The following is a 27965-nucleotide window of genomic DNA, read 5'->3' on the forward strand; positions in this document are numbered from 1 at the left end:
CTTGTTTAGGTAAATTACTAGTATTTCACGTCACCTAAGTATTCCCTGACCGGGAATCGAACCCGGGCCGCGGCAGTGAAAGCGCCAAATCCTAGCTACTAGACCATCAGGGAGCCATGATAATGTGGGAGAATGATAGGAATGTAAATTTATCAATTGATACCTTGTTCCAAAATTGGCTTGTTTAGGTAAATTACATCACCAAAGCGCCGAATCCTAGCCACTAGACCATCAGGGAGCCATGAGAATGTGGGAGAATGATAGGAATGTAAATTTATCAATTGATACCTTGTTCCAAAACTGGCTTGTTTAGGTAAATTACATCACCAAAGCATTCCCTGACCGGGAATCGAACCCGGGCCGCGGCGGTGAGAGCGCCGAATCCTAGCCACTAGACCATCAGGGAGCCATGAGAATGTGGGAGAATGATAGCAATGTAAATATATCAATTAATACCTTGTTTCAAAATTGGCTTGTTCAGGTGAATTACATCACCAAAGCATTCCCTGACCGGGAATCGAACCCGGGCCGCGGCGGTGAGAGCGCCGAATCCTAGCCACTAGACCATCAGGGAGCCATGAGAATGTGGGAGAATGATAGGAATGTAAATTTATCAATTGATACCTTGTTCCAAAATTGGATTGTTTAGGTAAATTACTAGTATTTCACATCACCTCAGTATTCCCTGACCGGGAATCGAACCCGGGCCGCGGCGGTGAAAGCGCCGAATCCTAGCCACTAGACAATCAGGGAGCCATGATGATGTGGGAGAATGATAGCAATGTAAATATATCAATTAATACCTTGTTCCAAAATTGGCTTGTTCAGGTGAATTACATCACCAAAGCATTCCCTGACCGGGAATCGAACCCGGGCCGCGGCAGTGAAAGCGCCAAATCCTAGCTACTAGACCATCAGGGAGCCATGATAATGTGGGAGAATGATAGGAATGTAAATTTATCAATTGATACCTTGTTCCAAAATTGGCTTGTTTAGGTAAATTACATCACCAAAGCATTCCCTGACCGGGAATCGAACCCGGGCCGCGGCGGTGAGAGCGCCGAATCCTAGCCACTAGACCATCAGGGAGCCATGAGAATGTGGGAGAATGATAGCAATCTAAATATATCAATTAATACCTTGTTCCAAAATTGGCTTGTTCAGGTGAATTACATCACCAAAGCCCCGAATCCTAGCCACTAGACCATCAGGGAGCCATGATAATGTGGGAGAATGATAGGAATGTAAATTTATCAATTGATACCTTGTTCCAAAACTGGCTTGTTTAGGTAAATTACATCACCAAAGCATTCCCTGACCGGGAATCGAACCCGGGCCGCTGCGGTGAGAGCGCCGAATCCTAGCCACTAGACCATCAGGGAGCCATGAGAATGTGGGAGAATGATAGCAATCTAAATATATCAATTAATACCTTGTTCCAAAATTGGCTTGTTTAGGTGAATTACATCACCAAAGCGCCGAATCCTAGCCACTAGACCATCAGGGAGCCATGAGAATGTGGGAGAATGATAGCAATGTAAATATATCAATTAATACCTTGTTCCAAAATTGGCTTGTTTAGGTAAATTACATCACCAAAGCATTCCCTGACCGGGAATCGAACCCGGGCCGTGGCGGTGAAAGCGCCGAATCCTAGCCACTAGACAATCAGGGAGCCATGATGATGTGGGAGAATGATAGGAATGTAAATTAATCAATTAATACCTTGTTCCAAAATTGGCTTGTTTAGGTGAATTACATCACCAAAGCATTCCCTGACCGGGAATCGAACCCGGGCCGCGGCGGTGAGAGCGCCGAATCCTAGCCACTAGACCATCAGGGAGCCATGAGAATGTGGGAGAATGATAGGAATGTAAATTTATCAATTGATACCTTGTTCCAAAATTGGCTTGTTTAGGTAAATTACTAGTATTTCACGTCACCTCAGTATTCCCTGACCGGGAATCGAACCCCGGCCGCGGCGGTGAAAGCACCGAATCCTAGCCACTAGACCATCAGGGAGCCATGAGAATGTAGGAGAATGATAGCAATCTAAATATATCAATTAATACCTTGTTCCAAAATTGGCTTGTTTAGGTGAATAACATCACCAAAGCGCCGAATCCTAGCCACTAGACAATCAGGGAGCCATGATGATGTGGGAGAATGATAGGAATGTAAATTTATCAATTAATACCTTGTTCCAAAATTGGCTTGTTTAGGTGAATTACATCACCAAAGCATTCCCTGACCGGGAATCGAACCCGGGCCGCGGCGGTGAGAGCGCCGAATCCTAGCCACTAGACAATCAGGGAGCTATGATAATGTGGAAGAATGATAGGAATGTAAATTTATCAATTAATACCTTGTTCCAAAATTGGCTTGTTTAGGTAAATTACTAGTATTTCACGTCACCTCACCTCAGTATTCCCTGACCGGGAATCGAACCCGGGCCGCGGCAGTGAAAGCGCCAAATCCTAGCTACTAGACCATCAGGGAGCCATGAGAATGTGGGAGAATGATAGGAATGTAAATTTATCAATTGATACCTTGTTCCAAAATTGGCTTGTTTAGGTAAATTACATCACCAAAGCATTCCCTGACCGGGAATCGAACCCGGGCCGCGGCGGTGAGAGCGCCGAATCCTAGCCACTAGACCATCAGGGAGCCATGAGAATGTGGGAGAGTGATAGCAATCTAAATATATCAATTAATACCTTGTTCCAAAATTGGCTTGTTTAGGTGAATTACATCACCAAAGCGCCGAATCCTAGCCACTAGACCATCAGGGAGCCATGAGAATGTGGGAGAATGATAGGAATGTAAATTTATCAATTGATACCTTGTTCCAAAATTGGCTTGTTTAGGTAAATTACATCACCAAAGCATTCCCTGACCGGGAATCGAACCCGGGCCGCGGCGGTGAGAGCGCCGAATCCTAGCCACTAGACCATCAGGGAGCCATGAGAATGTGGGAGAATGATAGGAATGTAAATTTATCAATTAATACCTTGTTCCAAAATTGGCTTGTTTAGGTGAATTACATCACCAAAGCGCCGAATCCTAGCCACTAGACCATCAGGGAGCCATGAGAATGTGGGAGAATGATAGGAATGTAAATTTATCAATTGATACCTTGTTCCAAAATTGGCTTGTTTAGGTAAATTACTAGTATTTCACGTCACCTCAGTATTCCCTGACCGGGAATCGAACCCGGGCCGCGGCGGTGAAAGCGCCGAATCCTAGCCACTAGACCATCAGGGAGCCATGATAATGTGGGAGAATGATAGGAATGTAAACTTATCAAGTAATACCTTGTTCCAAAATTGGCTTGTTTAGGTAAATTACTAGTATTTCACGTCACCTCACATCAGTATTCCCTGACCGGGAATCGAACCCGGGCCGCGGCAGTGAAAGCGCCAAATCCTAGCTACTAGACCATCAGGGAGCCATGATAATGTGGGAGAATGATAGGAATGTAAATTTATCAATTGATACCTTGTTCCAAAATTGGCTTGTTTAGGTAAATTACATCACCAAAGCGCCGAATCCTAGCCACTAGACCATCAGGGAGCCATGATGATGTGGGAGAATGATAGCAATGTAAATATATCAATTAATACCTTGTTCCAAAATTGGCTTGTTTAGGTAAATTACATCACCAAAGCATTCCCTGACCGGGAATCGAACCCGGGCCGCGGCGGTGAGAGCGCCGAATCCTAGCCACTAGACCATCAGGGAGCCATGAGAATGTGGGAGAATGATAGCAATCTAAATATATCAATTAGTACCTTGTTCCAAAATTGGCTTGTTTAGGTGAATTACATCACCAAAGCGCCGAATCCTAGCCACTAGACCATCAGGGAGCCATGAGAATGTGGGAGAATGATAGGAATGTAAATTTATCAATTGATACCTTGTTCCAAAACTGGCTTGTTTAGGTAAATTACATCACCAAAGCATTCCCTGACCGGGAATCGTACCCGGGCCGTGGCGGTGAAAGCGCCGAATCCTAGCCACTAGACAATCAGGGAGCCATGATGATGTGGGAGAATGATAGGAATGTAAATTTATCAATTAATACCTTGTTCCAAAATTGGCTTGTTTAGGTGAATTACATCACCAAAGCATTCCCTGACCGGGAATCGAACCCGGGCCGCGGCAGTGAGAGCGCCGAATCCTAGCCACTAGACCATCAGGGAGCCATGAGAATGTGGGAGAATGATAGCAATGTAAATATATCAATTAATACCTTGTTCCAAAATTGGCTTGTTTAGGTGAATAACATCACCAAAGCGCCGAATCCTAGCCACTAGACAATCAGGGAGCCACGATGATGTGGGAGAATGATAGGAATGTAAATTTATCAATTAATACCTTGTTCCAAAATTGGCTTGTTTAGGTGAATTACATCACCAAAGCATTCCCTGACCGGGAATCGAACCCGGGCCGCGGCGGTGAGAGCGCCGAATCCTAGCCACTAGACAATCAGGGAGCCATGAGAATGTGGAAGAATGATAGGAATGTAAATTTATCAATTAATACCTTGTTCCAAAATTGGCTTGTTTAGGTAAATTACTAGTATTTCACGTCACCTCAGTATTCCCTGACCGGGAATCGAACCCGGGCCGCGGCAGTGAAAGCGCCAAATCCTAGCTACTAGACCATCAGGGAGCCATGATAATGTGGGAGAATGATAGGAATGTAAATTTATCAATTGATACCTTGTTCCAAAATTGGCTTGTTTAGGTAAATTACATCACCAAAGCGCCGAATCCTAGCCACTAGACCATCAGGGAGCCATGAGAATGTGGGAGAATGATAGGAATGTAAATTTATCAATTGATACCTTGTTCCAAAACTGGCTTGTTTAGGTAAATTACATCACCAAAGCATTCCCTGACCGGCAATCGAACCCGGGCCGCGGCGGTGAGAGCGCCGAATCCTAGCCACTAGACCATCAGGGAGCCATGAGAATGTGGGAGAATGATAGCAATCTAAATATATCAATTAATACCTTGTTCCAAAATTGGCTTGTTTAGGTGAATTACATCACCAAAGCGCCGAATCCTAGCCACTAGACCATCAGGGAGCCATGATAATGTGGGAGAATGATAGGAATGTAAATTTATCAATTGATACCTTGTTCCAAAACTGGCTTGTTTAGGTAAATTACATCACCAAAGCATTCCCTGACCGGGAATCGAACCCGGGCCGCGGCGGTGAGAGCGCCGAATCCTAGCCACTAGACCATCAGGGAGCCATGAGAATGTGGGAGAATGATAGCAATCTAAATATATCAATTAATACCTTGTTCCAAAATTGGCTTGTTTAGGTGAATTACATCACCAAAGCGCCGAATCCTAGCCACTAGACCATCAGGGAGCCATGAGAATGTGGGAGAATGATAGGAATGTAAATTTATCAATTGATACCTTGTTCCAAAATTGGCTTGTTTAGGTAAATTACATCACCAAAGCGCCGAATCCTAGCCACTAGACCATCAGGGAGCCATGAGAATGTGGGAGAATGATAGGAATGTAAATTTATCAATTAATACCTTGTTCCAAAATTGGCTTGTTTAGGTAAATTACTAGTATTTCACGTCACCTCAGTATTCCCTGACCGGGAATCGAACCCGGGCCGCGGCGGTGAAAGCGCCGAATCCTAGCCACTAGACCATCAGGGAGCCATGATAATGTGGGAGAATGATAGGAATGTAAATTTATCAATTGATACCGTGTTCCAAAATTGGTTTGTTTAGGTAAATTACTAGTATTTCACGTCACCTCAGTATTCCCTGACCGGGAATTGAACCCGGGCCGCGGCGGTGAGAGCGCCGAATCCTAGCCACTAGACCATCAGGGAGCCATGATAATGTGGGAGAATGATAGGAATGTAAATTTATCAATTAATACCTTGTTCCAAAATTGGCTTGTTTAGGTGAATTACATCACCAAAGCATTCCCTGACCGGGAATCGAACCCGGGCCGCGGCGGTGAGAGCGCCGAATCCTAGCCACTAGACCATCAGGGAGCCATGAGAATGTGGGAGAATGATAGGAATGTAAATTTATCAATTGATACCTTGTTCCAAAATTGGCTTGTTTAGGTAAATTACTAGTATTTCACGTCACCTAAGTATTCCCTGACCGGGAATCGAACCCGGGCCGCGGCAGTGAAAGCGCCAAATCCTAGCTACTAGACCATCAGGGAGCCATGATAATGTGGGAGAATGATAGGAATGTAAATTTATCAATTGATACCTTGTTCCAAAATTGGCTTGTTTAGGTAAATTACATCACCAAAGCGCCGAATCCTAGCCACTAGACCATCAGGGAGCCATGAGAATGTGGGAGAATGATAGGAATGTAAATTTATCAATTGATACCTTGTTCCAAAACTGGCTTGTTTAGGTAAATTACATCACCAAAGCATTCCCTGACCGGGAATCGAACCCGGGCCGCGGCGGTGAGAGCGCCGAATCCTAGCCACTAGACCATCAGGGAGCCATGAGAATGTGGGAGAATGATAGCAATGTAAATATATCAATTAATACCTTGTTTCAAAATTGGCTTGTTCAGGTGAATTACATCACCAAAGCATTCCCTGACCGGGAATCGAACCCGGGCCGCGGCGGTGAGAGCGCCGAATCCTAGCCACTAGACCATCAGGGAGCCATGAGAATGTGGGAGAATGATAGGAATGTAAATTTATCAATTGATACCTTGTTCCAAAATTGGCTTGTTTAGGTAAATTACTAGTATTTCACATCACCTCAGTATTCCCTGACCGGGAATCGAACCCGGGCCGCGGCGGTGAAAGCGCCGAATCCTAGCCACTAGACAATCAGGGAGCCATGATGATGTGGGAGAATGATAGCAATGTAAATATATCAATTAATACCTTGTTCCAAAATTGGCTTGTTCAGGTGAATTACATCACCAAAGCATTCCCTGACCGGGAATCGAACCCGGGCCGCGGCAGTGAAAGCGCCAAATCCTAGCTACTAGACCATCAGGGAGCCATGATAATGTGGGAGAATGATAGGAATGTAAATTTATCAATTGATACCTTGTTCCAAAATTGGCTTGTTTAGGTAAATTACATCACCAAAGCATTCCCTGACCGGGAATCGAACCCGGGCCGCGGCGGTGAGAGCGCCGAATCCTAGCCACTAGACCATCAGGGAGCCATGAGAATGTGGGAGAATGATAGCAATCTAAATATATCAATTAATACCTTGTTCCAAAATTGGCTTGTTCAGGTGAATTACATCACCAAAGCCCCGAATCCTAGCCACTAGACCATCAGGGAGCCATGATAATGTGGGAGAATGATAGGAATGTAAATTTATCAATTGATACCTGGTTCCAAAACTGGCTTGTTTAGGTAAATTACATCACCAAAGCATTCCCTGACCGGGAATCGAACCCGGGCCGCGGCGGTGAAAGCGCCGAATCCTAGCCACTAGACAATCAGGGAGCCATGATGATGTGGGAGAATGATAGGAATGTAAATTTATCAATTAATACCTTGTTCCAAAATTGGCTTGTTTAGGTGAATTACATCACCAAAGCATTCCCTGACCGGGAATCGAACCCGGGCCGCGGCGGTGAGAGCGCCGAATCCTAGCCACTAGACCATCAGGGAGCCATGAGAATGTGGGAGAATGATAGGAATGTAAATTTATCAATTAATACCTTGTTCCAAAATTGGCTTGTTTAGGTAAATTACTAGTATTTCACGTCACCTCAGTATTCCCTGACCGGGAATCGAACCCGGGCCGCGGCGGTGAAAGCGCCGAATCCTAGCCACTAGACCATCAGGGAGCCATGATAATGTGGGAGAATGATAGGAATGTAAATTTATCAATTGATACCGTGTTCCAAAATTGGTTTGTTTAGGTAAATTACTAGTATTTCACGTCACCTCAGTATTCCCTGACCGGGAATCGAACCCGGGCCGCGGCGGTGAGAGCGCCGAATCCTAGCCACTAGACCATCAGGGAGCCATGAGAATGTGGGAGAATGATAGGAATGTAAATTTATCAATTGATACCTTGTTCCAAAATTGGCTTGTTTAGGTAAATTACTAGTATTTCACGTCACCTAAGTATTCCCTGACCGGGAATCGAACCCGGGCCGCGGCAGTGAAAGCGCCAAATCCTAGCTACTAGACCATCAGGGAGCCATGATAATGTGGGAGAATGATAGGAATGTAAATTTATCAATTGATACCTTGTTCCAAAATTGGCTTGTTTAGGTAAATTACATCACCAAAGCGCCGAATCCTAGCCACTAGACCATCAGGGAGCCATGAGAATGTGGGAGAATGATAGGAATGTAAATTTATCAATTGATACCTTGTTCCAAAACTGGCTTGTTTAGGTAAATTACATCACCAAAGCATTCCCTGACCGGGAATCGAACCCGGGCCGCGGCGGTGAGAGCGCCGAATCCTAGCCACTAGACCATCAGGGAGCCATGAGAATGTGGGAGAATGATAGCAATGTAAATATATCAATTAATACCTTGTTTCAAAATTGGCTTGTTCAGGTGAATTACATCACCAAAGCATTCCCTGACCGGGAATCGAACCCGGGCCGCGGCGGTGAGAGCGCCGAATCCTAGCCACTAGACCATCAGGGAGCCATGAGAATGTGGGAGAATGATAGGAATGTAAATTTATCAATTGATACCTTGTTCCAAAATTGGCTTGTTTAGGTAAATTACTAGTATTTCACATCACCTCAGTATTCCCTGACCGGGAATCGAACCCGGGCCGCGGCGGTGAAAGCGCCGAATCCTAGCCACTAGACAATCAGGGAGCCATGATGATGTGGGAGAATGATAGCAATGTAAATATATCAATTAATACCTTGTTCCAAAATTGGCTTGTTCAGGTGAATTACATCACCAAAGCATTCCCTGACCGGGAATCGAACCCGGGCCGCGGCAGTGAAAGCGCCAAATCCTAGCTACTAGACCATCAGGGAGCCATGATAATGTGGGAGAATGATAGGAATGTAAATTTATCAATTGATACCTTGTTCCAAAATTGGCTTGTTTAGGTAAATTACATCACCAAAGCATTCCCTGACCGGGAATCGAACCCGGGCCGCGGCGGTGAGAGCGCCGAATCCTAGCCACTAGACCATCAGGGAGCCATGAGAATGTGGGAGAATGATAGCAATCTAAATATATCAATTAATACCTTGTTCCAAAATTGGCTTGTTCAGGTGAATTACATCACCAAAGCCCCGAATCCTAGCCACTAGACCATCAGGGAGCCATGATAATGTGGGAGAATGATAGGAATGTAAATTTATCAATTGATACCTGGTTCCAAAACTGGCTTGTTTAGGTAAATTACATCACCAAAGCATTCCCTGACCGGGAATCGAACCCGGGCCGCGGCGGTGAAAGCGCCGAATCCTAGCCACTAGACAATCAGGGAGCCATGATGATGTGGGAGAATGATAGGAATGTAAATTTATCAATTAATACCTTGTTCCAAAATTGGCTTGTTTAGGTGAATTACATCACCAAAGCATTCCCTGACCGGGAATCGAACCCGGGCCGCGGCGGTGAGAGCGCCGAATCCTAGCCACTAGACCATCAGGGAGCCATGAGAATGTGGGAGAATGATAGGAATGTAAATTTATCAATTGATACCTTGTTCCAAAATTGGCTTGTTTAGGTAAATTACTAGTATTTCACGTCACCTCAGTATTCCCTGACCGGGAATCGAACCCGGGCCGCGGCGGTGAAAGCGCCGAATCCTAGCCACTAGACCATCAGGGAGCCATGAGAATGTGGGAGAATGATAGCAATGTAAATATATCAATTAATACCGTGTTCCAAAATTGGCTTGTTCAGGTGAATTACATCACCAAAGCATTCCCTGACCGGGAATCGAACCCAGGCCGCGGCGGTGAAAGCGCCGAATCCTAGCCACTAGACAATCAGGGAGCCATGATAATGTGGGAGAATGATAGGAATGTAAATTTATCAATTGATACCTTGTTCCAAAATTGGCTTGTTTAGGTAAATTACATCACCAAAGCGCCGAATCCTAGCTACTAGACCATCAGGGAGCCATGAGAATGTGGGAGAATGATAGGAATGTAAATTTATCAATTAATACCTTGTTCCAAAATTGGCTTGTTTAGGTAAATTACTAGTATTTCACGTCACCTCAGTATTCCCTGACCGGGAATCGAACCCGGGCCGCGGCGGTGAAAGCGCCGAATCCTAGCCACTAGACCATCAGGGAGCCATGATAATGTGGGAGAATGATAGGAATGTAAACTTATCAATTAATACCTTGTTCCAAAATTGGCTTGTTTAGGTGAATTACATCACCAAAGCATTCCCTTACCGGGAATCGTACCCGGGCCGCGGCGGTGAGAGCGCCGAATCCTAGCCACTAGACAATCAGAGAGCCATGGTGATGAGAAAGGATGACACAAATCTAAATTAACCAAGTATTACCCCAGTCCAAAATAAGCCTGTTAAAGCAAAGTACTAGTATTTCACATCACCTCAGCATTCCCTGACGGGGAATCGAATCCTGACTATTTTCATTTCCTCTCAGTGTCCTGAAGAAGCTCTCGCAGCAGGTGATGGTGGTCACCATCTGTCTCATTGTACATGACTTTCTGTATAACACAACAAAATAACCAGTAATTTACAAAATACTCAGCGGTAGCACTTATACTGACTTATTTTTTAATACTATATGCTATATTTTTCCCCTCTCAAACTGAAGGGGGACAAAATTAAAAATATTTCTTTAAAATCCAACCTTTTTCAGTCTAATTCTTCAATCAAAGTGCAATTGTCACACATTTATCTGACGGACTCTCTGACTCTCATCCAATGCCCATGTTTGGTGTAAACAGTCTTCAAATTGCTCGTTTTGCTGACCAACAGTCGAAATCTCTATGATATTCTATTTACAGTGATACAAAACATTTGAGAAGCTGCAACTTGTGAACATTTGTCATTTTGTGCTTGATAAATGACTTAAATAAATAAATTATTAAAAATTGTTCTGATACAATGTTTCTTATTGTTTTAGCATTACTGTGTCTTTCTTGAAAGCATAGCAGGGACACAATCTTCTCTTGGCATATAGATTCTGTTGAACGAGTTCATCCCTAACTCTCCTGTTGGCAGAAACAGCTGGTTAAGCTGTCTTCTAGCCACCCAGATGCTCCGAAAGCTGAAGTGAAGGAACATCTGGATCTGAGGAGAAACAAAGAGCCATTGAATGTGCGGATGTGATCCAGTGGTGACGTGTCTGCCCCATTCACCACAAAACCAAACCTCTCTTCAGAGGAGCGAAATGCCACCAGTCTATTGTCACAAGATGTTTTCTAAAGAAATCCAACATGTCAAAGTCCACACTTCATGAGCACTTAAGTCTTATAGTCTGAACAGATTAAAGCCTAGTTTGTGTCTTATTCAGGACAAGCTGTTAATGTGTGTCTTGGAAATGGAGCTGTAACAAGGGCTAAGGTGAACACATCCATACCAAGTATTTATATTTCATAATAAACTTTGTTTTTTGTAACACGCCTGACAGGTGAACATTCACCACTTCAATGTACAATTTCTCCTTTGCACCACCAGAGGGAGACACACACCTTGATATATTCCAACCAAACGTGGGCAAACACACCGACAAAGGGGCTTGTAAGAAATTCACTTGCTTAAACTTCCCTAATGGCGTCCCTTCCAGGAAACAGAACTCAATAATTCATAACAGGCACTCATAAATTTCAATGAGTTTCTAATTAGGAGGAGCCCACAGTAATTGTCTCTGAGGCGGTTCTAGCAGGAGGAGGATCACGCTGACAGATTGACAGAGTCCTTGTGGCAGATTGCCGCAAATCACCTAATTATAAGAAGTCAAACTTTTGGCTTTTAATGATTATTATTTGGGCTTTATTGGATCATTTTACAATCGAGGATGGGAGAGAGTGTGTGACAAATGTCCCATCCATGAATCTGTCATTTTCATCTATATTTTTATTTATATACTTTTTTATATATGAATTTTTAAGACTTTGCATTTGTAGTTGTTTCATAATGATACTCCATATGTTTAGTTTGAAGTCCAAATGTTACAGTAACTCTAAAAGACTATGGAATTTTTGCACAGCATTGATACATTAAGTCTTACTTTTCCTTAATGATTGCTTGCATATTCCTAAATAATGTAGTCTACATTATAGAGGCAATTTGTGAAACTAATGTGTTTTTATGTTGTTCTGTGCAGCAAATGATCCAAAAGAAACCAGCGCATTAGAAAGACTTATTAGGATTTTACAATGGTGTATCAGTTGGAGCCTGTAGTGTTGACTGTTTAGAGTCAGTATATTGAAATTTCATTACTTTTAGGCCCAAAATAAATAAAAACAGAATTCAGTATCTCCCCACCAGAACTTTATGTATATTGAGAAATAAAACATTTTATCTTACAGGCCCATAATTTTCCCACTTCTAACAAGGCCTGTGAGCCAATAGCAAAAGGAAGTTGGTGTCACGTGGTATTTCTGGGTCGTCAGTTAGTGTAGAAAAAACAGATAAATGGCTAAGACTGGCGGTAAGTGCCTGGCAATGACTTGTTGTGAAGTAAATGCAATGGAACGGGGGAGGGAGAATGTGACATCTAGTGGCTGAATGTTATCAATAGCACCTTTAATGTACTAATTACAGGGAGAACTTATTTTAGTTATTCTAATAGTTAAGTTATTTGACTTAAGCAGTTTGTGGTTTCCAGAGAGAACTTGTGGGGAGTTTGACTTTAATATTTCCAAATCCTGGCTCTGACTGTAAATTATTTTACATTTGAGTATGCACTTCATGTTTAAGGAAAGGTTAGACATTTTGGGAATTGTGTTCGCTTTCTTTCCAAGAGTTAGATGAGAAGATCCCACTCATATTGGTCTGTTCCATATGAAGCTGGAGCCAGGAGGCAATTAGCTTAGCATAAAGAGTGGAACCAGTGGGTAAACAGTTACAGACAGATACGAGAGTGCTAGCAATCTTTTCATCCAACTCTCAGCAAGAAAGCGAATAAGCGTATTTCTTAAATTGTCAAACTATTCCTTCAACGACTCCAGGAAGATGATAACCTGTGATGAAGACCTGATATTTTCATCCCAACATCCCAGAAATATTGATATTAACATGCCAGGCACACTTGCTTGACTGAATTACTGCTCATACTTCGGGGAGATGAACAACATCCAAGCGCAGTAAAGCAGACAGTGTAATAACAGTAATCACTTAGTGGAGTTCATTTACAGCAGTAAAACAAAGGTCACTGACATTTCCGTTCGGAGAGTCTCATGGATATTAGGCACTATTTACTGACGGAGGATAATTTAGTGAGATAACCCTTAAGGACGGTGGCTGGTGGCTGTGGAGGGACATCCAGAGGTATTTTGTATGTGTGTGAGCACATGAGCTTTGGCTTGGCAGGAGACACCGGACAGGTGGATGCTCAGCCAGCCAAAGTCCCATTACTTGCTCAGGGGGCAGCAAGTGTGTACGTCCCTGAGCGTGTGTGTGCGCGTGCATGCATGTGGTAATTACTTTTTCTCTGTGTGTGTGCATGTGTGAGTGTGTATGTGTGTGTGTGCAGACGGGGTGATTAGAGATGGGTAGCGGGTGGAGGGCTTGTCAGAAGTTATCTTCCCATCTCATCTCATCATAGGCAGTCTGGCGGATTCCCTCGATGGCTCAACAGCCCGACGCCGCTGTGCTGCTGTCAATCGGGCCGTCAACGCCTGCAGAAATCGATGCCAATCTCCCTCGGTTTCTATTTTTAACCGAGGCTCAGCACCCAGGCCTTTGATAAGGATGCTGCCTTCTTTTGGCTCTCCTCTTCGCCTCGGATGAGCAGCACCCCCCCCTCTTCAAACCTCCTCCTCCACCCCTGCTGATGAGAGGTGATAAGAGACAGACGAGATGGAGCTAAAAGCATAGACCTGCCTGACACTCTGTAAGAGGCTTTCACGGTGGAGAAAATGACGATTGTTAGCGCTATTACAAGAGCCGTACGGGTTGCAATATTATTAGTCAAAGACATGATTGCATTTAAATTGTTGCTTTCATCAGAAGTAGTACTATTACCACTGGTACTTCTGCTACCACTACCAATTATATACTATGACTACCTTTACTTAAAGGTGGCTAAATGCGAGTTTGGGAGCATTTCTATTGCCTTCGCGCGGCTCTCAACATGGCGACAGCTGAGCTTCCGGCTCCCAGCTAACGGTGCTAACAGCGCTAACAGTGCAAACAATGGCAAAACTGCTAACAGCGCTAACAGTGCTAACCTGAGGGGGAACCGGAAGGTGGGTGCTACGCTTCTGCAATGGCGCCATCGGTTGGGACGGTGTTATTAGCTGTAACCGATGTATGAGCGCAGTGCAGAGCGGCGGCCATGAGCTTGCCATTGGGGCACGCTCACATGCACTAAAAGGCATCCGCAACTGATGCGGCTATGTCAATAAAGCACAGAGAAGGTCGGATAACCACACACAGAGGGAGAGTGACTTCACTCTCTGCTTAGGTAGACATTACTACTCTTTACATAGCAAATAGTAGTTTGCTGCTATATTAATGCTTTTGAAAACATGCAGAGAAGTTTTAAGTCTTTCATCGACAAAAATATAAATAATAACTGGAACACATATTATTTATCTTCAGTAGAAGAATTAGTAATTGGTTATGAGAGTAAAATGTACTTGGGTATGAAAGTAAAAAAAAGTGCCAGCTCTTTCAGGATGTGAAGATGTTTTTAAAAGTATGGAAATTTGAACATTATTTCCATGACAACAGCACTGTAACCTGCTTAGGGGCATCAGGGCAAAGGTTTGCTGTTAGGCCCTTGCTGTTCCCATCACGCACAGTAAACACAGCACACTATAGAGGGTAGCTTTATTATAGAGAGCAGAAGTATTCTCATACTGAAATACTACCTGGCCTCAGGTTTTCAGTTAGTTTGTGGTAATTTGATGAAACTTTATTTCGGAAAATACACCTTGTGAGAACATTATCAACCGAAACAATGGTGGTACAAATAGATTTTGACGCAGGTCCCGTCTTCAAGATAAAGCCATATGATTAAATGAGGCAGGAGCAAGGTGACATTCTACTTTAGTGGTGCAAATTCACCAACAAATGTGCAAGTAACTGACATACAGTGAACATGGGGTCTTTGAATCCCACCTTGGATTTACAACTCTAGGAAAATATAGCATAATATATTTAAAAACAAGTCAGTAGTGCGACCAACATTTGAGTATTTTTGTTGTGTTATCCAGAAGACCCTAGGAACACCTAAGGGAGAATTTGGTCCCACAGTGTCCTCCTCCACTATCATGAAAACACCACATTTTTAAGGAAGAATTGTGTTTTATTCCACCAGTAAAGTTTGAGAGATTTGTAGAGTATATACCAAGGAGCATCGGAGCTGTTGTGGAGACACCTTATGTTGTTTTTTCCCTTTAATTTATCACCTATCTGTATATACTGGAGTAGAAAATACCCAAATAGCATACCCAGGTGTCAGCAATGCAGAACATTGATTGAGCACAGTACAAGACAAAATGTACTTATCAGCACCTGACTATTGTTTCTCCTCCTCCTCCGCTTGTACTTCCCTGTCTGTTTTCTCGATTTGTTTCCTCTACGGACTCGACGGTACTTTGTCACCGTTCAGTCTACGTTAGGAACTCCAGGAAAATTAATTCCACCCCCCTCGCGAGCTTAACTTCAGATGTTGCACATTAATAATCACGATTGCCCTGCGAGTTCTGCGTCGACAGCAATCATGAGAGTGAAGTTGTGCTGGGAGTTGTTGGAAATGCATCATCGATTAATCGTGTCTGACACGACGGCGATGTCGAGGAGTGAGAAATGTTTTGTCTTTTACAATTTGAAATTCAGATCGTTAGTTTTTAGAAACTGTAGTCATTGCTTTGACGTTATTTTCTTTTAAGCTGTCCTCTGCCTGGAGTCATCTTACTAATTTGACAACAACTCACAATCATCTTGAGCTCCTTTTCATGGTTTAAAGTAGAACAAAAAGAGACATGCACTTAATTAGTGCAAGTCATATTAGATGTTTTAACAGCTTCTCCATCTCTGACTTTGATGCAGACACAGCAGCAGCGAACAGGAAGGGCGGCCTGCTGGTTAGAGAGAGCGTTATGTAACAGAGAGGTCACACGTTTGACCCCCATGACACCCAGTGTTCAGCAACAGCTGTGCGTTTTCAGTCTTGAGCAAAGTAACTCTATTATCTTAAGTCATACTGCATTACAGCACCATCCTAATATCTAAGATATAATCATGTGTTTTCAGTTTGTTTCTTTTATCGCTCCTCTATTCTGTTGTTGGCAGAACTCGATTCAAACATTTTCCCTCTAATTGGGTGTTTTTGTGGATGCCGGATTAATCAGCCGCAGGGTATTTAATGTTGTTTGGGCAGCTGAGAGGTAATACAGCCAAGCCATTAACATATCATTAAAGAGTCCTAAGCACTGTAATTGCAGCCAGAACGCTGACGATACACTCTCATTAAGTGGACTCTGAGAGTGGAGACGTCTCGTTGCGATGGCTTTTAGTGAGATGCGAGAAAAATCTGTGCAACTCAGCACACCGTCGTCACAATGGGACGTCCACAGGTCACACTGTGAGCAGAGATTGTTTCCAAAACGCCGTGTAGGCTTCTGTTGAGGCATCTGAACTTTCATCATTCAGAGGTTGCAAAAACATGGACTCAGGTTTTTTAGCAAGCATGGTTCCATGGATGGCAATGTCGGTCGGTCCATCACTTTGGTCCAGACTGAAATATGAACTACAGGATGAATTGCAACGGCACAGACATTCATGGTCCCAGACAAGGAATCCTGTTCACTTTGGTGATCCACTGACTTTTTCTCTTGCACACATGTCTCGAGAACTATTCAATGGATTGCCTTGAAATTTGGTATTTTGATATCAATGATGCCCGGATGATAATGTTTTTTCTTCTAGTGCCATCATGACATTGACATTTTGGGTTTTGCAACACGTTTTCATCCCAACTCATCACATAAGGGAGCTTTGGCAAGCCCCTTGGCTTCACTTGCAACAAAACTACTTAGTTAGGTTTAGGAAAAAACAACATGGTTGGGCTTAAAACTACTACGTTTGTGAAGTGAAAATGAAACTGAATGTTGTGGACATGGGACCGAAAAAACAGTGGATTGATTGCTCTTTAAACTACGTCACTCCTAGCGCACTTTCTCCGAGCGTTTACTGCTGCGGGGGTGGGTTTACATTGAAGTTAATGGAAAGCCTGGTTCATCTCATACTGGTGCTAAAGGGTGCCTTGTGCGGTATCACGCCGACGGCGGTGTCAAAGCCTATGTATTTGACGCCCTGGGAATGAGAATGGGCTGGGTTTTGAGTGAAATGTCTCAACAACTAATGGATGGATTGCTGACATTTGGTACAGACATTTAGGTTTTTCTTGTAGCCTTCATCATGTCAAAATGAATATGTCCAATACTTTGGTTTATGACCAAATGATAGACTATTCCCATCAACTGCAGCTGTGCTTTCGGTTTAGTAGCAAATGTTAGCATGTTAACACGCTGAGCTAAGATGTTCAACATGATAAACTGTATATCTGGTAAACATCAGCTTTGACATTGTCACTCTTTGCAAGCATTTAGTGTCTAAGTACATCCTCAAAGAGCTGCTAGCGTTGCTGTAGGTTCTTATTTTCTAATAGGGTAATATTTGTTTTCTAGGAGCAGCTGTCTCCTAAATTCATAGTGGAAATTTAATTTTATCATGTGCAGATAGTGACACACTGCAATCCTTTTCTCAACAACCTGGTGAGTCTGTCTGAAAGCTAAGCCTCCCTCACATGGTAAATCCACCGTGCTCATGAAGAGAGACGTCAATGAATGAGGAGACATGAGGAGACAAGTTAAAGGTGGATTTAAAGCTAATTAAACAAAGGGATTATGCAAAATGATGTTCGTATTAATATCAGGAAGGATTTGATTTTTCATCTATTTTTATTATAAACTAAACTTTAGGACAAAAAACTTCATAATATGCCCTTGTGCACAAAACTTTGTGGAATTTTAAAAACCTGCACAATAATGTTGACTCATCCTCTGTATCTGTACTTTGCAGGACTCATCTGTGTCAATATTTGACAGACTTTCTGGTTTAATTACAGATTCCCTTTTGTGCACTCGCCCAAATTTCAGGGATTATCCAATTACCGCTTGCGTGCCGACAAACAAGGGGGCCTCTTTGCCTTTCACTAATTGGAATGAGGAGTGGTGCCAGTGCTCAAAGGAGAGGCCTATCACTGAGAATTATTGAATAGAGAAGGAGTAGAAAAAAAAAAGAGGATATGTGGTCTGCCTTGGGCTGCTTGCGGATTTCCTCTGATTTCATCAGAAAAAAGATGGCTGAGGCGATTCCCCCAGACAACAGCTGGTGTGTGTGTAGGCGAGCTTTGCTGCCCAAATTCTCTGAGAAAAGAAAGTGAAAGAATCACGCTGCGCCTCTGCAATTCATCCCCTAAACAATCCTTCAGCTCACCCGCCGTTAGACAACTTTGTGGGATAACATGGTGCAGCCAGAAGGACGTCTTTATTTTTCAGCGTGCAATTGTGTCGTTATGTATGGCAATTTCATGGCTTATAGGAGAATTAACATACACTCAACATGAGCAATTATGTCAGTTTGAATTGCACTTATTTATCATAGGCTGCTAATAATTTAACACATTTTACAGCTGTAATCCTACTGCTTTATCACTGTTTGTACTCTTTACTTTGCTACATGATGTGCTCATAAACCAGTCTGCCCTGAGTTTTTATCAAATCCAGTGAGAGATTTTAGTTAAACAGCCCGACTTACAAGAAAAGGCCTCTTGGAGACCTCATGTGTGTACATTTTGTGCCTGCGTGTGGCCTTCGAAACACACACACAAAAAAAGAGTTTGACAGACAAATGAAACACGAGATATTCATGTGACAGACGTGATTCATAATTTATTGAGCAGCACTGACGTTACAACAGGGAACAAATGAAGCAGAGAACACAAAAGAGCATTATTTATTACAGAAAGAAAGTGTAGCCTGAGGGAGGTGGATACAGTAGCTCCGACACTCATACATTACTGTACACAAACCCGCTGCGTTATTGCAGCTGTCAGATGAAAAATCCCATTACTCCAATTCTGATGATTTTCATGTTTTTACCTGAACTTGAGGATTATGTGACCTTGCATAACTCAATCAAGTTTCATAACCTGAGGACTCCATTGCATAATTTAAAAAAAAAAGGCACAGCTGTCAAAGTGAAAATGAGTCTTATTTCGGCGAAAGTTTTTTGACATTTTGGAAATATGAGGTTTACAGCACTGACAGATCATAACGGGGGGAACGCAGGGAAAAGGCGTACACGCCCTTGGGCGAAACTGAGGATAGCAACAATCTATTCAAACACAACTTCCCTTAATATGCCAGAGCTGTTTTAAATAATGCAGGCTCTTTCCCATAGATGCCACGATGGTTGATTCCCACCTTTAGATTCCCACGGACTCCCGCTGGTCCAGAATCGAATCCTCTCAGCCTCCTCTTATGTGTCTTTCCTGCTCTACTATTCTCTCAGACCTCCTCATGTCTCTATAAAGAACTGGAGTGAGAACCTGCAAAATAAATTAAACTGATAATGCAAGCAAAAGAAACTTCACATCCCACCCCGCTGAATATTAGATCACAACAACTTAGAGCCTTGAATAAATCATTAAACCTCAGTAGACCAGATCTACTGCAATTTCATCTTGAATAATTATCCACCTCATATCGACGGAGAAGTAATGTCACACAATTGCAAGCATGTGTCAAATTCTAGTAATATCCAGGGATTAATAATTCAGTTTCTGGTTTCCGACAACAACCCATTTAGGCTTTATTCAGATTCTGCTCAGGAGGAGCGAGCGAGGAGCTCATTTTACAGCAAAATACAAACAGAAGGTTGACATTTAAACCCAAACCCCACAGCACCCAACTGGACCCAACAGGAGCAGGATCATTTGAATATCTCGCTTAATTGGTTGACACCGAGTTCAGCTCAGGCGGAAAGTCACGGCTGATAAATACCATTATTAGCCATTTTGAGCTGGCCAAAATGTCCTGGAACTAATTTATGAGTGGACGGAAGTTTTAAGGGTTTGCACTGAGCGGAGTTACACTTTTAAGGAAGCTAAAAGCTTTGCAGGAACAGTGTTGGTCTGCTTAAGAAGAGAGCCCTAACAAAGAGCATATGTGAAATAGATGACCAAAAAAAACCCCCAAGTATATAGATATGTATATGTATAGGTGAATTTATAAAAAGCAAAATAATGATATAGTTGCTATCCAGTGAAAACCACAAATCTCTAAATTTGTCAGCCAAAGAGCTCTAAAAACTGACTGGTGAAAATAGTTTAGCATTTAGATGGTGGAGACCAAAACAGAGCTAAAAGTGTTGTTTGCATTTTTTGTAGGGCTGCCAAAGTTAACACGATAATAACGCAAATTTGTTTTAACGCCACTAATTTCTTTAATTCTCTAATGTACCTGTGAGGGTTTCTGGACAATATTTGTCATTGTTTTGTGTTGTTAATGGATTTCAAATAATAAATATATACATACATTTGCATAAAGCAAGCATATTTGCCTATTCCCATGTTGATAAGAGTATTAAGTACTTAACAAATCTCCCTTTAAGGTACATCTTGTACAGATAAAAAATGTGTGATTAATTTGCGATTAATTTTGGACAATCATAAGAATAATCGCGATTAAATATTTTAATCGATTAACAGCCTTAGTTTTTTGTTTTGTCTCAATGTACATTAACCACATTTTTAAAACTGCGACTGTAATCTGGGAGGAAATACGTTTCCCTCATAACGTAATTGAGAATGCAGTTTAATTGTATGGGACGGTAATTTTGTAGGAGACAGGGTTGAAGGTGGAGCTTTTTTTCTGCTGCCATCAAGTGGCCAAAAACAGTTAATACAGGTTTAAACTGATGAAGAGTTTCTGAAAAATACATCGTCAAAGCTTAGCTCATAAAAAGTAGTTGTCTTGGAGATGCATGGCTTTCACAGGACAGTAACAGCAAGTGAAACTGATATTTGTATTTTGAAATATTTCCAAATATGTCAAAAATGTCATTTTTTGGTGTGAAATGATTTATGGTTCTAAAAGAGGGTTTATTTTCACACTTCTGTAGGTCATGAAAATGCCATGCAGTATCCTGTAACAGGTTTCTGTATGTTCTCACCTTCTCTTCATAGAATAAGAGACAGTCCCTTCAGATTCTGTACATTATTAAACAACATAGATGACCTACCTCTGCTAGTTGTTTCATTTTAATTGTGGCATCCACTCCTCCTGATCTCTATTTTGAGAACTATCCAGCTCCAGTTTTGCACAGCGACCTCGGGGCAGAGGAATGCAGGGAATGAGTTTGAAATTCAGGGCACGTGCAGCCAGCATGCAGGTGGGAAGTCTTTGTGGAAAAAGTAGGTCTCTTCACAACTTCAGATTTACTCGGATTGATTTGTCGGCCCACACGTACAGTACAGCACCGTTCTGCTCTATTGTATTAAAACCATTTTTTACAATAGAGCAATTAAGTATAATAACCACCTAATTAAGTAATTTAACATTTTTCACATTACAAATCTGGTCTGAAGAGATAACCTGAAACAGTAGCCACTCCCTGCAGTGATTACCCGGTACTATTTTTACTGTGTGCATATTCTTGACAATGGGCAGGACCATTGATGTGAACGTGGCAGCTGTCATATCCACAGGAAGCTCGCTGCGTGTGTTGGCCAGCGCGTTGAGAACTCACCGCGTGTTTAGTGGCTTCTACTCCTACATGAACCCATCTACCATCACGTAGGAATAAAAAGCCATAAGACACAACAGCAATCTCACAGGAGGAAAAGGAAAAAGAAGAAGGAAGGAGGAAGGAATATTAACTCCAAGTCGTCAAAAAGAAAGGAGGGGTCGTGCTCTCATCAGTTAGGCAGAATGGTTGAGGAAAAAGCGGATTTGAAGAGGAAGGGAACAAGGGAAGGAGAGAGAAAGGAAGCTGATTTCACATTCAAAAGTCAGAGGTAACCCACAGGTGATACAAGCAAGACCATGCCCTCTGTTTGTCTTTCTCTCTGTTTGATTATGTGCTTCTGAGTGCAGCATATGAATATGTATTGCAGGCATTACTCGACTGAAATTCCTTTGTGTGTAAACTATATTTGATATGCTTGAAGCAAACTGCTCTGATGAACCTAACCAAACTCCATCTGTTCTGTTTCCAAATACACACATTTTCTCTTCTTCTCATGTTTTAATGTGAAGTTCAAGGCAAATGCCAGCTCGTCTTTCTTCAGATGTTGCAGGAATAAATAACTACCCCTTAAAAAAAGTGAACGTGCTTCTAGTAACATCCACTTCATAGTGTCTGTTCACAGCTTTTCCCGCAGCCGAAAGAAAGGAAGTCACGCCTGTGTGTACGGGGGTTACAGTATGAGTGTATGCACGCACAAGTCAGGCACGTCCAGATAAATATGTATGACTCCACCGCGGTAGGTTTTCCTGCTTTGTATGCTAATGACCTTATACAAGTTTAATAATGCAACTCCGGTGCACTGAGGGATGGGAAGGTGGAGGAGGAGGAGGAGGAGGAGGAGGAGGTGGTGGGGGGGCTGACGCACCGAAGGAAGGACCTGCAGATCCTCACAAATCCTCCGTGAGGCCTCATGAGGCGAGGCGTGAGTAGTGAGGTAACAGGTTACATTTAATCTTACTAATTAGACTGCAAAAAGGGTTGGATTTCCATGCAAGGTTGCAGTTGCTCTTGAAAAAATAGACAATTTTGTTGTGTATTCAACACATTCAACATAATTTCAATGGCTGTTACTGGTCAAATATTAACCTACAAATAAGAATTCAACGCAATTACAGTAGGTGATTTCTATTCTATGTATATTCACAAAATTTTAGTAGGAAAAAGAAGCAGATTATGAAGCCAAAATAGCATCAGTGATGGAAGGTAACTAAGTAGACTCATTTTAAGTACAATCTCCTTCTACTGCACTACATTTCAGGGAAGAATATTGTACTTTTTGGCTCCAAAACAGTTATTTGGCAGCTGTAATTACTGTTTAGATATTACATCTTATAAAATATGATGCTCTCTTATAAACTAATCTACCCCATAGTATATAAAGCAGATACAATTTGCTTCACTTCAGCCAGGTGCAACATTAAAATGCTGCATACATGTGAATGCATCTGTAATAATAATTCAATTAAATAATGTATTATAGTATAAGGTATTAGTACTTTTACTTTTGATACTTTAAGTAGTATTTGTCTGGCATTACTACTTTTATTTCAGTAAAGGACTTGAATACTTTCTCCACCACTGTTATGTTTTAAATTATGATGCATTATTATAGGTTGATTATGGATCATGAACAGTATTTAGCTGAGAATACGTCTGCACCTAAGTAGGATATATAATGCATGACTTTTATATTACAATATTGCCACTTTTACTTAATCAAAAGATCTGAATACTCCTACCACCACTGGGTACTTGTACTTTCATTATATGATACTTTCCACTTACAGTTCACTACATTTCAGAGCAATATATTGCTCTTTTTATTCCACTACATTTATCTGCCAGCTATTGTATAAGCTGCACAAGATACTTTGAAAATCAAGATTTTAGATACCAAACATATTATCTGGTGATACTATGACTCAGCGCTAAGGAGATAAGAGGCTTGTCAAACAGAAAAGTGATGGGAAAAGATTTTAGTTGGTTAAAGAGAAGGAAGTATGATGAGCGAGGGTTCGTGTTAGTGTGTGTTTTTATCTGCACATTGTGTTATCTGAAACACATCCTCGGTGTCAGGTGAGCGTGGACGGCGGTGTTCAGGCTCCCGGTGTCGCCGCAGGTCTCCGCGTCAACTCCTGAAGGATCCTGCGACAGAAAACAGAGGAGAGGAGACGTGAGTTGTGTTCACAGAAGAAGAACTTGAATGAGAGTGAAAACCTTATTACTCCACAGCGGCTGTTTGGTTATTTAATGAGTCAATCTTAGGGCTTCGTTATTGAATTAAGGATCATTATGTTTTGTTTGCCGAGTGCCTCCGATAACAAACACCCTGGAAGACGTTTCTGAGAGTTTCAGCTGTCAAACTTTAAAACTTTTTCCCCTTCTTCCTGAGCAAGTATGAAGTCTTAAAGAGCTCATACTGCGATTTCACAGACACACCCACAACTTACAGCTTCAAACAGCCATTAACCACAAACCAATTATGTCCCTTGTTGAGCAGCAACTACTTCTTGATGACTAGCGCGGTTTACAATGCCTAATGAAAAGTTAATAGTGAGCATATTCCTGCACCTGCTAACGTCTCCGCTGAGGTGAAATGTGTTGACAGTGGGTGAATTCAGGATTATAACTATGAAGCATATGGTAAATACTCTAAAAATACTGCACCTACACAATTTGCTGAGAGGAGCCGACCGTCCTCGTGCACAAAAAAAAAAAGTTTAGCTCTAAATTTATCATCTAAAAAGACTGTGGAAATTGTTTGGGATAACACTCCACACAATGAGCTGTGACATCTTCATTGAAAAATGATTGATTGGGCTGCCAGCAAGAGAAGCTGTTTGAGAGACAGATCACTCAAACAGCCAAGCTGTAAAAGCCCAATAATATGATGAATGGTCTATTTACCCAACAGATGAGGAGAGACTTGCATAAAGATTAAATGTGTGGTTTTGGACGTGTCCTGGTCACAGAACAGATAGAAATTTAAATAATCTCCCTGTGTTCTCTGTCAGGGAGCAAGTTGGAAATGAATTTAAGTCGCGGGTGATTTTCCCCCGCGAATAATGCCGCTTGGCTCGTTTATCACCTCGGATTGTCTTGCAGCGGGGGAAAAAAAATGTGTTTATCGATCATGATAATACTCTTCATACCTGTGCGGATTTCCACCTGCACAAATCCCACAAACAAAAGCCACCAAGGGTCCTCAAAGATCATGAAAAAATTTGATTAATTCTACTTTTAACTTGTGCACAAAGAAAGTTTGAGCCACATTATCATTATGACAATAGTTGCACATTATTCTCCTTCACTGGAGGCCGTTGTGTCTATATACTCATGTATCATAAATGGATGATTTAACACTTATAACACGCACAGACTGTATCTAAAGTCAAGCCACTAATCACTTAACCAAACAATGTCTCTGAGGATCGAAAGCGCGTGTTGATATAGTGACCCAATTTTTTACACATAGCATCTATAATTGATGTGCGATAGCTGTAGCAGCCTCAGATCTGATAAGGGCTTGGCGCTGATGGATCTCCAGATAGGCTTTCGTGGGGGGAACAGATGTAGAATCGTGCATCAGAGAGGGATGGGGTTGCCTGTGATCGTTTCCACCCTGCAGCGAACAAAATAGCCCTCATATATCCCTGTAATCTGCATTAGCGGCGGAGCACAAGCCAGGAGACTGCACAGAGGGGGATGAGTAATGGGGCTACCGCTGATTTGGCAGGCCTATATTACACCTCAAAACTGAGGCATGCCCAACTGGCGAGAATATGAAATGAGGATGTCACAAATGAACATCATCCCCCCCAGAACGTGGTATTTATCAGCCGATATTACACCCCAAAAACATGTTTTTAGAAAGCTACTGGCTGTCTTTACTTTTTCTATGTTCTTCCAGTGGCTTGAGTAACATATAACTGAAATAGTGATGCTTATCTCTGCAGTGAAAAGTACTTTGTTAAGGTTATGGGAGCTTTGTCGTAATGGCTACAATAATAAACACTTATGGATTGTGATCGTGGGATCGTGCTCATGCTTAAAAAAGACAAATGTTGGCTGTCAGTTGGTTTTTGAACTATCCATCCACCCCGACGTCCTCTCTACACAGACTTTAATGATGCCACCTGACTCCCCCCTTTTGCACCTGTCGTGATTACTATAGATACTTGAGGGCTTTGTCACATGTGTCACGTTTTGAGGCGCTAACTGAAATGACTGATGCCGTCGTTCTTCTTAGGATGACAAATTGAAGCACCAAGGAGTGAATCCCCCTCTAAACTTCTCAGATGGTTTCATTTAAATAACTCTCCGAGGTCCAAAGAGGTAAAATAAAATGGCACAAAAAAGCAAAGATTAGAGAAAAGTCCAAAACATAAATACAGATTTCTGTAGCAGAACTTTGTTTTCTTCTTCTTTCCTCCCGCATCAATCATCTCACGACCTCTCAGATTTACTTTGTGACCCTTTGGAGGGGTCCGACCCCTAGATGAGGAACCACCGGACTAAACTACCTAACTGTATATAAAGTAGTAAAACTAGCTCTACCCTAGACCGGCTAAAACATTAAAATGTTACTAACACTTACACTTAATTAATATATCAGCAACAGTCTAATAACGTAATATAGAATAATCAGTCACAGGCACTTTTACTTTTTAAAACTTTGAGTACTTTTAGCTGGTAACACTAAAGTAGTTGAGTATCTTTATATTTTTTTATTGGTACTTGGGCACTTTCACAAGCCAACATTTAGTCCGTTTTAATAAAACTCTGGTTTGGTTCGTTTGGGCTATTGTGTACGCAGTAATTGCACTCTGGTGTGGACCAAAACAACCGGTCCGAGACTGCTTGCAAGAGGCGGTCTCGGACCGTTTCCAAGTGAACTCTAGGGCGGTTCAATGGCCATGAGAACATAATCCGACCCAATAGCAAGAGGTGAACCAAAATGCAGGGCATTACGGGCTTCCTGCGCGGGCATTTGTTGAGATGGTCACAAGTAAATGAGACTGACCAAGACTGACTTGGACTTCTGCAGAAGTCGGATGTTTGCTTGACATCTGGGCCGAAGAGAACATACAAGATATGCTAAATAAGTCCACAAAAATAGTTTGCATGTAAATGTTTATAAAGTCATAAACTGGAGGAGAAGGGATTCGTGCACACAGTAGATCAGTGCCGAGTTGAAATGAAAATACTTCAACATAAATATTTCAAATCTGCGATTCTCATATAAGTGGCACCTCTTGAGATGAAAAAGATAAATTTTCCCCTTCGTACACGCCCCTCAGCAAATTATTTTTTAACCAGACTAAATACAAAATAAACCAAAAGTATCAATTTCACTCTGATTTGGACTAGCCAAACGGACTACGGCTTGTGAAAGCTCCCTTAAAGTCTGGGTACTTCTGGCTTCTCTTGCCTGGCACATTTCTGCTCGCTTTCTATTTCTGCCCAGTTCTCAGCAGGTTGTGGGATGAGTAATGACCTAACACTGTTTTGGCATCTTCTGTCTGTATTACCACCCAAAAAAAACAAAAAAAAAACGGAGCCACGAGCAACTCTCTGACTGGCTAGAGTATATGAAGATGAGCCCGGAGCCAAGGCAAGAAACAAATGCTTCTGTCCAGCAGCCACAGTGGTGTGCACATCCTAAAAAGAAATCACATCCAACATAAAGTGTATTACACACCAGACCCAGAGGGGAGAAGCAATTAGTAAACGTAAAGTAGATGTAACACATCTACTTTACGTCTCTATAACTTTTTACTGCTTCTTCTGAGTCAGCCCTTAACAGAGGAGGAAGACGCAGGGAAGTTATTTTCAAATGAATATTTTTTAATCATGTGAGTAAATTTTGCAAGACAAGAAACTCTAGCTGTAACCCAAATAGCAGAAATCTTTTCATCTCATCTCAAACAGAGCTAAATCCCAAGAAGTGAGGATATAAAATGAGAGCATAACAAACACTGCGCCTGGCATTAAACTCTTGTAATGGCTTGTAACA

The 27965-nt window shown here is 42.1% G+C and overlaps 1 long non-coding RNA gene and 46 other non-coding genes across 47 annotated transcripts in view; all 47 read right to left on the bottom strand.

The window, feature by feature from the left end:
• Positions 1–41: 41 nt before the first annotated feature.
• Positions 42–113, bottom strand: trnae-uuc (transfer RNA glutamic acid (anticodon UUC)). The gene has a single exon. It is a non-coding gene; the product is annotated as a tRNA-Glu (tRNA).
• A 221-nt stretch (positions 114–334) lies between these two features.
• On the bottom strand, positions 335–406 carry trnae-cuc (transfer RNA glutamic acid (anticodon CUC)). Its single transcript has one exon. It is a non-coding gene; the product is annotated as a tRNA-Glu (tRNA).
• Positions 407–502: 96 nt separating this feature from the next.
• Positions 503–574, bottom strand: trnae-cuc (transfer RNA glutamic acid (anticodon CUC)). Its single transcript has one exon. It is a non-coding gene; the product is annotated as a tRNA-Glu (tRNA).
• Positions 575–681: 107 nt separating this feature from the next.
• On the bottom strand, positions 682–753 carry trnae-uuc (transfer RNA glutamic acid (anticodon UUC)). The gene has a single exon. It is a non-coding gene; the product is annotated as a tRNA-Glu (tRNA).
• A 96-nt stretch (positions 754–849) lies between these two features.
• trnae-uuc (transfer RNA glutamic acid (anticodon UUC)) lies at positions 850–921 on the bottom strand. The gene has a single exon. It is a non-coding gene; the product is annotated as a tRNA-Glu (tRNA).
• Positions 922–1017: 96 nt separating this feature from the next.
• Positions 1018–1089, bottom strand: trnae-cuc (transfer RNA glutamic acid (anticodon CUC)). The gene has a single exon. It is a non-coding gene; the product is annotated as a tRNA-Glu (tRNA).
• Positions 1090–1310: 221 nt separating this feature from the next.
• Positions 1311–1382, bottom strand: trnae-cuc (transfer RNA glutamic acid (anticodon CUC)). The gene has a single exon. It is a non-coding gene; the product is annotated as a tRNA-Glu (tRNA).
• A 221-nt stretch (positions 1383–1603) lies between these two features.
• Positions 1604–1675, bottom strand: trnae-uuc (transfer RNA glutamic acid (anticodon UUC)). The gene has a single exon. It is a non-coding gene; the product is annotated as a tRNA-Glu (tRNA).
• A 96-nt stretch (positions 1676–1771) lies between these two features.
• trnae-cuc (transfer RNA glutamic acid (anticodon CUC)) lies at positions 1772–1843 on the bottom strand. The gene has a single exon. It is a non-coding gene; the product is annotated as a tRNA-Glu (tRNA).
• Positions 1844–1950: 107 nt separating this feature from the next.
• Positions 1951–2022, bottom strand: trnae-uuc (transfer RNA glutamic acid (anticodon UUC)). The gene has a single exon. It is a non-coding gene; the product is annotated as a tRNA-Glu (tRNA).
• Positions 2023–2243: 221 nt separating this feature from the next.
• Positions 2244–2315, bottom strand: trnae-cuc (transfer RNA glutamic acid (anticodon CUC)). The gene has a single exon. It is a non-coding gene; the product is annotated as a tRNA-Glu (tRNA).
• Positions 2316–2427: 112 nt separating this feature from the next.
• trnae-uuc (transfer RNA glutamic acid (anticodon UUC)) lies at positions 2428–2499 on the bottom strand. Its single transcript has one exon. It is a non-coding gene; the product is annotated as a tRNA-Glu (tRNA).
• Positions 2500–2595: 96 nt separating this feature from the next.
• On the bottom strand, positions 2596–2667 carry trnae-cuc (transfer RNA glutamic acid (anticodon CUC)). The gene has a single exon. It is a non-coding gene; the product is annotated as a tRNA-Glu (tRNA).
• A 221-nt stretch (positions 2668–2888) lies between these two features.
• Positions 2889–2960, bottom strand: trnae-cuc (transfer RNA glutamic acid (anticodon CUC)). Its single transcript has one exon. It is a non-coding gene; the product is annotated as a tRNA-Glu (tRNA).
• A 232-nt stretch (positions 2961–3192) lies between these two features.
• trnae-uuc (transfer RNA glutamic acid (anticodon UUC)) lies at positions 3193–3264 on the bottom strand. The gene has a single exon. It is a non-coding gene; the product is annotated as a tRNA-Glu (tRNA).
• Positions 3265–3376: 112 nt separating this feature from the next.
• Positions 3377–3448, bottom strand: trnae-uuc (transfer RNA glutamic acid (anticodon UUC)). Its single transcript has one exon. It is a non-coding gene; the product is annotated as a tRNA-Glu (tRNA).
• A 221-nt stretch (positions 3449–3669) lies between these two features.
• Positions 3670–3741, bottom strand: trnae-cuc (transfer RNA glutamic acid (anticodon CUC)). Its single transcript has one exon. It is a non-coding gene; the product is annotated as a tRNA-Glu (tRNA).
• A 389-nt stretch (positions 3742–4130) lies between these two features.
• trnae-cuc (transfer RNA glutamic acid (anticodon CUC)) lies at positions 4131–4202 on the bottom strand. Its single transcript has one exon. It is a non-coding gene; the product is annotated as a tRNA-Glu (tRNA).
• A 221-nt stretch (positions 4203–4423) lies between these two features.
• On the bottom strand, positions 4424–4495 carry trnae-cuc (transfer RNA glutamic acid (anticodon CUC)). Its single transcript has one exon. It is a non-coding gene; the product is annotated as a tRNA-Glu (tRNA).
• Positions 4496–4602: 107 nt separating this feature from the next.
• On the bottom strand, positions 4603–4674 carry trnae-uuc (transfer RNA glutamic acid (anticodon UUC)). Its single transcript has one exon. It is a non-coding gene; the product is annotated as a tRNA-Glu (tRNA).
• A 221-nt stretch (positions 4675–4895) lies between these two features.
• trnae-cuc (transfer RNA glutamic acid (anticodon CUC)) lies at positions 4896–4967 on the bottom strand. The gene has a single exon. It is a non-coding gene; the product is annotated as a tRNA-Glu (tRNA).
• Positions 4968–5188: 221 nt separating this feature from the next.
• On the bottom strand, positions 5189–5260 carry trnae-cuc (transfer RNA glutamic acid (anticodon CUC)). The gene has a single exon. It is a non-coding gene; the product is annotated as a tRNA-Glu (tRNA).
• A 357-nt stretch (positions 5261–5617) lies between these two features.
• Positions 5618–5689, bottom strand: trnae-uuc (transfer RNA glutamic acid (anticodon UUC)). Its single transcript has one exon. It is a non-coding gene; the product is annotated as a tRNA-Glu (tRNA).
• A 107-nt stretch (positions 5690–5796) lies between these two features.
• On the bottom strand, positions 5797–5868 carry trnae-cuc (transfer RNA glutamic acid (anticodon CUC)). The gene has a single exon. It is a non-coding gene; the product is annotated as a tRNA-Glu (tRNA).
• A 96-nt stretch (positions 5869–5964) lies between these two features.
• trnae-cuc (transfer RNA glutamic acid (anticodon CUC)) lies at positions 5965–6036 on the bottom strand. Its single transcript has one exon. It is a non-coding gene; the product is annotated as a tRNA-Glu (tRNA).
• Positions 6037–6143: 107 nt separating this feature from the next.
• On the bottom strand, positions 6144–6215 carry trnae-uuc (transfer RNA glutamic acid (anticodon UUC)). Its single transcript has one exon. It is a non-coding gene; the product is annotated as a tRNA-Glu (tRNA).
• Positions 6216–6436: 221 nt separating this feature from the next.
• trnae-cuc (transfer RNA glutamic acid (anticodon CUC)) lies at positions 6437–6508 on the bottom strand. The gene has a single exon. It is a non-coding gene; the product is annotated as a tRNA-Glu (tRNA).
• Positions 6509–6604: 96 nt separating this feature from the next.
• trnae-cuc (transfer RNA glutamic acid (anticodon CUC)) lies at positions 6605–6676 on the bottom strand. Its single transcript has one exon. It is a non-coding gene; the product is annotated as a tRNA-Glu (tRNA).
• Positions 6677–6783: 107 nt separating this feature from the next.
• On the bottom strand, positions 6784–6855 carry trnae-uuc (transfer RNA glutamic acid (anticodon UUC)). Its single transcript has one exon. It is a non-coding gene; the product is annotated as a tRNA-Glu (tRNA).
• A 96-nt stretch (positions 6856–6951) lies between these two features.
• On the bottom strand, positions 6952–7023 carry trnae-uuc (transfer RNA glutamic acid (anticodon UUC)). The gene has a single exon. It is a non-coding gene; the product is annotated as a tRNA-Glu (tRNA).
• Positions 7024–7119: 96 nt separating this feature from the next.
• On the bottom strand, positions 7120–7191 carry trnae-cuc (transfer RNA glutamic acid (anticodon CUC)). The gene has a single exon. It is a non-coding gene; the product is annotated as a tRNA-Glu (tRNA).
• A 221-nt stretch (positions 7192–7412) lies between these two features.
• trnae-uuc (transfer RNA glutamic acid (anticodon UUC)) lies at positions 7413–7484 on the bottom strand. Its single transcript has one exon. It is a non-coding gene; the product is annotated as a tRNA-Glu (tRNA).
• Positions 7485–7580: 96 nt separating this feature from the next.
• trnae-cuc (transfer RNA glutamic acid (anticodon CUC)) lies at positions 7581–7652 on the bottom strand. Its single transcript has one exon. It is a non-coding gene; the product is annotated as a tRNA-Glu (tRNA).
• A 107-nt stretch (positions 7653–7759) lies between these two features.
• On the bottom strand, positions 7760–7831 carry trnae-uuc (transfer RNA glutamic acid (anticodon UUC)). Its single transcript has one exon. It is a non-coding gene; the product is annotated as a tRNA-Glu (tRNA).
• A 107-nt stretch (positions 7832–7938) lies between these two features.
• trnae-cuc (transfer RNA glutamic acid (anticodon CUC)) lies at positions 7939–8010 on the bottom strand. The gene has a single exon. It is a non-coding gene; the product is annotated as a tRNA-Glu (tRNA).
• A 107-nt stretch (positions 8011–8117) lies between these two features.
• Positions 8118–8189, bottom strand: trnae-uuc (transfer RNA glutamic acid (anticodon UUC)). The gene has a single exon. It is a non-coding gene; the product is annotated as a tRNA-Glu (tRNA).
• A 221-nt stretch (positions 8190–8410) lies between these two features.
• Positions 8411–8482, bottom strand: trnae-cuc (transfer RNA glutamic acid (anticodon CUC)). Its single transcript has one exon. It is a non-coding gene; the product is annotated as a tRNA-Glu (tRNA).
• Positions 8483–8578: 96 nt separating this feature from the next.
• On the bottom strand, positions 8579–8650 carry trnae-cuc (transfer RNA glutamic acid (anticodon CUC)). Its single transcript has one exon. It is a non-coding gene; the product is annotated as a tRNA-Glu (tRNA).
• Positions 8651–8757: 107 nt separating this feature from the next.
• trnae-uuc (transfer RNA glutamic acid (anticodon UUC)) lies at positions 8758–8829 on the bottom strand. The gene has a single exon. It is a non-coding gene; the product is annotated as a tRNA-Glu (tRNA).
• Positions 8830–8925: 96 nt separating this feature from the next.
• On the bottom strand, positions 8926–8997 carry trnae-uuc (transfer RNA glutamic acid (anticodon UUC)). Its single transcript has one exon. It is a non-coding gene; the product is annotated as a tRNA-Glu (tRNA).
• A 96-nt stretch (positions 8998–9093) lies between these two features.
• Positions 9094–9165, bottom strand: trnae-cuc (transfer RNA glutamic acid (anticodon CUC)). Its single transcript has one exon. It is a non-coding gene; the product is annotated as a tRNA-Glu (tRNA).
• A 221-nt stretch (positions 9166–9386) lies between these two features.
• Positions 9387–9458, bottom strand: trnae-uuc (transfer RNA glutamic acid (anticodon UUC)). The gene has a single exon. It is a non-coding gene; the product is annotated as a tRNA-Glu (tRNA).
• Positions 9459–9554: 96 nt separating this feature from the next.
• On the bottom strand, positions 9555–9626 carry trnae-cuc (transfer RNA glutamic acid (anticodon CUC)). The gene has a single exon. It is a non-coding gene; the product is annotated as a tRNA-Glu (tRNA).
• Positions 9627–9733: 107 nt separating this feature from the next.
• Positions 9734–9805, bottom strand: trnae-uuc (transfer RNA glutamic acid (anticodon UUC)). Its single transcript has one exon. It is a non-coding gene; the product is annotated as a tRNA-Glu (tRNA).
• A 96-nt stretch (positions 9806–9901) lies between these two features.
• Positions 9902–9973, bottom strand: trnae-uuc (transfer RNA glutamic acid (anticodon UUC)). The gene has a single exon. It is a non-coding gene; the product is annotated as a tRNA-Glu (tRNA).
• Positions 9974–10205: 232 nt separating this feature from the next.
• On the bottom strand, positions 10206–10277 carry trnae-uuc (transfer RNA glutamic acid (anticodon UUC)). The gene has a single exon. It is a non-coding gene; the product is annotated as a tRNA-Glu (tRNA).
• A 13633-nt stretch (positions 10278–23910) lies between these two features.
• The window catches only part of LOC141761715 (uncharacterized), a 44435-nt gene continuing 40380 nt past the window's right edge, over positions 23911–27965 (bottom strand). The window contains exon 3 of the long non-coding RNA XR_012592629.1: positions 23911–24094. This is a non-coding gene — a long non-coding RNA (uncharacterized LOC141761715). The remainder of the gene's footprint in view (positions 24095–27965) is intronic.

Source organism: Sebastes fasciatus, chromosome 23 (assembly GCF_043250625.1).
Source record: "Sebastes fasciatus isolate fSebFas1 chromosome 23, fSebFas1.pri, whole genome shotgun sequence".
Lineage (NCBI taxonomy): Eukaryota > Metazoa > Chordata > Actinopteri > Perciformes > Sebastidae > Sebastes > Sebastes fasciatus.